Source organism: Engraulis encrasicolus, chromosome 21, assembly GCF_034702125.1.
Source record: "Engraulis encrasicolus isolate BLACKSEA-1 chromosome 21, IST_EnEncr_1.0, whole genome shotgun sequence".
Taxonomy (NCBI): Eukaryota; Metazoa; Chordata; class Actinopteri; order Clupeiformes; family Engraulidae; genus Engraulis; species Engraulis encrasicolus.
Window position 1 is genome coordinate 18,905,636 of NC_085877.1, and position 4,891 is coordinate 18,910,526.

Below are 4,891 nucleotides of genomic sequence, written 5' to 3' on the forward strand. Positions count from 1 at the left end.
GGCTTACGTTTGGGGCATTGCAGAGTGCACAACATTCCTCATTTCCAAACCACTGGTGGAGGTTCCGGGGACAGGGAAGCGTGTCGTAGTTTGAGCGAATTAGGAAGCTGAGTCTTGCCTGTGGGATCTTCCACACGTCTGGCCAACTGATGTTCCTGTTTGCGATTCCCTCCCAAGTTGTCCAGCTTCCTTGCCGTCCCTGAGACACAGCCATTATCTTATAGCGGTCTTCCTCCATCCTCGTCACCACCGCTTCCACCACCATCTCCTTTCTTTCCTTGCGGTGGGCCTTGGACCAGAAGTGTGGTGCTTCTCTCCATCCTAGGCCTGCTCTTCCTACTTGCACTCTGCCCACAATCTCCTTGTGCTGCAGCCGGCTCACAGCTTGGTCGACCTCGGTCTGGGCGTTCCACTTGCGGCCAGTCAGGACCCTGGCGTTAGCATTCCTAACCGACTCGTCTGTGGACTCCCGAAGCTCGAGCACCAACCTGGTCTTTTCTTGCATGTAGCCCAGCTGTAGCGATCTCAGAGGTAGCTGGAGCATGTTCTTCCCAAAAAGGCTGGCTTCAGAGAGGCACCGTGGCAGCCCCAACCACTTTAGAATGAATGAGTTGGCTTTCCCATCCATCCTACTCACGGTTGATGAGGGGATCTCACTCATTTTCAGGGGCCACAGCAGTCTCTGGTAGAGTGTGAATTGGTAACACCAGACCTTGTATTTGCCCGGGAGTTGGCTTTGATCAATTCTCCTCAGGCCGTCAGAGAGCTGCTTCATGACGGTTTTCCCCATTTGCTTGTCAGAAAGTCCGGCTGTGTACTGCCTCCCCAGGCTTTTGATGGGCTGCACTGCGAGGAGTGGGATTTTCTCTCCTCCGACGACAAAGGTGGTGTTGTCGTTCCTGACTCCTCTCCTGAGTGACAGGCTACGGGACTTGGAGGGCTTGATTTTCATTCTTTCCCATGACATCAGCTCATCAATCCTCCTCAGCAGTCTTGCTGTACATGCTGCTGTCTGAAGGAGGGTGGTGACGTCGTCCATATAGCTCCTTAGCGGGGGAAGCCTCTGGCCAGTTGGTAGTTTGATTCCCCCTGCCATTTGCCTTGCGCCAATGAGGATTATCTCAAACGCTGCTATGAAAAGTGTAGGTGAAATGGCACACCCCATCGCTGTTCCGACTTCAAGCCGCTGCCATCCAGTAGTGAAGTCCTGGGCGGAGAAGCACATCTGCAGGTTGTTGAAGTAGCTTTCGACCATGCTTCTGATGCAGGTGGGCAGTGGAAGAACTCCATAGCGTAGTTGATCAGTTGGTGTGGGACTGATCCATATGCGTTGGCCAAGTCCAGCCAGATGACATGCTGTTCCGTCTTGTCCCGCTTAGCCCTCTGGATCTGGTCCCAGATCATTGTGGAGTGCTCCACGCATCCTGGGAACCCTGGTACTCCGGCCTTCTGGCAGTTGGTGTCAATGTAGCTGTTCTGGAGAAGGTAGTTCGTCATCCTTCTGGCTAGCACTGAGAAAAAGACCTTTCCTTCTACATTTAGGAGGGCGATGTTACGGAACTGCCCAATGTCTTTGGAGTTTGTTTCCTTGGGTATGAAACCCCCACCCTCTTCTGCCTGGGCCCGGGACAACTGACTCCTTTGTCCTCCCCTATCGCCTTCCCTGCAAACACACACACACACACACACACACACACACACACACACACAACACAACACAACACAACACAACACAACACAACACAACACAACACAACACAACACACACACACACAGTTACATTGACAGACACACACACACACATATACACTCAGGCGTGCTCACACACACACACACACACACACACACACACACACACACACACACACACACACACACACACACACACACACACACACACACACACACACACACACACACACACACACACACACCGGTGTCTTCAACAGTGTATGAAGGAGGTCAATGTGTTCCAATGAAGAAGAAGAGATTGAACACTAGCCATCAGTAGGCACAAAGACTAACCATCCGTCCATGAACAACACTCTTGGGTCAGTCATTGATTTTGCTTGCCTGGCCTGCACATTAACAGCGAAAGATAGTACAACACACGCACAACACACACGCACGCACGCACACACACACACACACACACACACGACACACTGCGGCGAGCAAGACAACCATTAAGGTTTACACATACACACGCACACACACACACATATACACGCGCACACACGCACACACTGAGAGTGAAACACTGAGAGAGTAGCATTAGGCTTTGCTCCATGCTGATATGATGTGTGTGTGTGTGTGTGTGTGTGTGTGTGTGTGTGTGTGTGTGTGTGTGTGTGTGTGTGTGTGTGTGTGTGTGTGTGTGTGTGTGTGTGTGTGTGTGTGTGTGTGTGATATGATGAGTGATGGTTGTGTTGCTGACCGAGGGGATTCGGTTTCAAAAGTTATATACGGTTTGATGCTGTCTGGTCTGTCTGTCTGGTTGGTGGGGGGGATCACTGATCCTGCGGTTTAGAGGGCCACAGGGCAGAGTGAACAACTGCCAAGTACAACTTTATAGTTGTTAGAGGTGCTGTTTCAAAACCGCAAAACAAACAAATCACAATAGCTTTACAGCAAACTCGCCAACTTTAAAGGGCAATCTGCTGCATGTCTTCTAACCGTCTATCCCCTTTGTGCACTACGCATTTGCAGCATGTTGACTTGTGCTCCATAACGCCTTGTGACAAGTTATAGCTTTAGGGATGGTTTTGGTCTGGGCACAATTTTGCAACAAATTCGCCATTTTTCTTGCTTGTTTTGCTGTTATTGGCAAAAGTAAAGCAGCAGAAATGTTGCTTTACTGAGCAACTGAGCTTGTTGCTTTACTGAGCAATTAGCGCTAGACATGGTTTTGGTCGGGGCACAGCAGAGCATTTTTGTGTTTAACAACGGAAATTGACCATGGCAACAGAAATTTGCCAGCGGGAAAACTGCAAACTTCGTCACGTTACGAAAGTGCTTTCCCGTGACGTTGAGGACCATGACGTATCAGACCAACCGTTAGGCTAGAACCTTAACAGCTTACCTACCGGTGAGAAAGAAAGGTAAGATAATACAACAGCACTTATCTTTAGTCAGTGCTTGGTTCTCCTGTCGACAACTCTCATAAAAGACACGAAATATTCCAAACATGCACAAAGATGGCCCTGGAGGACAGGTAGATGACGATCGAAAAGCAAACAAGACATTTATTTCCAAAGGCCTACAGCAGGTGAAGAAATGACACCGCACCATTTGCCTCTGCACAACTAGTGTCCTAATACAGAAAAAAAATTATGCCTAGCTGGAGCTAATTTACAATGGGAAAGCATCGCAAATGATGTTGTTATTACAGGCCTGAAGGTGTGGCTTTCCTCTGTTGGTTTCTGAGATTATGTAATGCATTCATACCGTAGGTATGTGGGGGTGTAATGAAAACCATGAGAAACACCAGAAAGCAAAAGAAAAACTGCACATTTGCCTTTAACTGCCAGGTAAGATGAAAGGTTAAGGCTCTTTAATATTTTAAAAAACGGTATCTTTTTTTTTCACTTGGGAGCGCGATATTTTTCTAAGAGGAATGGCTGTGCAACCCTAATGAGAATTTAAGCAGCATATACCCTGAGGGTAAGACATCACGCATCTTTCTCTCACACACACACACACACACACACACACACACACACACACACACACACACACACACACACACACACACACACACACACACACACACATTCAGAGAATGGAGGGAAAGCGAGACAGAGAGAGAGAGAGAGACAAAGAGAGAGAGAGAGAGAGAGAGAGAGAGAGAGAGAGAGAGAAAGAGAGAGAGATAGAGATATAGAGAGAAAGAGAGAGAGAGGATGAGGACGGGAAGTCATCAGGGGAGCATCTTGATTTGCCGATTAAGCAAAAGATGCCCAAAGCTTCTCACACACACACAACAACCCCCCCCCCCACACACACACACACACACACAACTTTCCGTTAATGAGGATTTTGAGGGTGCCGGTGATCAGAGAGGGTCTCTACCTCAGCGCGCCGGGCCGCACCGCATGTGCTGTCAAGTAGGATCTTGCCCCCATCTTTACGCTGTCCGTCGACATAAAGGCTGCCCTTGCAAATTCACCCTGAAGATTTGTGAAGGCATATTCAAAGCCTGTTATGTTGCCCAGGGCCGCCACCATAGCACCGGCCCCACCGCAGCCACCGGCCCCACCGCAGCAGCACCGGCCCCACCGCAGCCACCGGCCCCACCGCAGCAGCACAGGCCCCCCCCACAGCACCGGCCCCACAGCCACCGGCCCCAAAGCCACAGGCACAGACCCCCCCCCCGACCCCCGCCCAACCCCCCCCGCCCCCAGAGNAGCACCGGCCCCACCGCAGCACAGGCCCCACAGCACCAGCCCCACCTAAGCTACACAGGCCCCACCGCAGCACTGGCCCCACCGCAGCGCCAGTCCCACCACAGCCACAGCCAGGGATGCTGAAAAGGGGGGGAAAGGGGGTCAGTTGTCCCAGACCCAGGGAGATGGGGGGCCCATAATTGGGTCCCCATTACATTTCATGTATTGGGTGGGGGGCCCTTTGAGGTGATTTTGTCCTGGGCCCAACCGCAGCTGCACCAGCCCCACCGCAGCCACAGCCTCAGCCACAGCCACAGCCTGCAATCAAAAGAGCCAGAGAATTAGTGCTTCAATGGATTTTCACTTTCAATTTGACTGCAGAATGCCCCTGTACATGGCGCATGGTCTCGGGCACAGGCACACAGACGCACAGATACACACACACACACACACACACACACACACACACACACACACACACACACACACACACACACACACACACA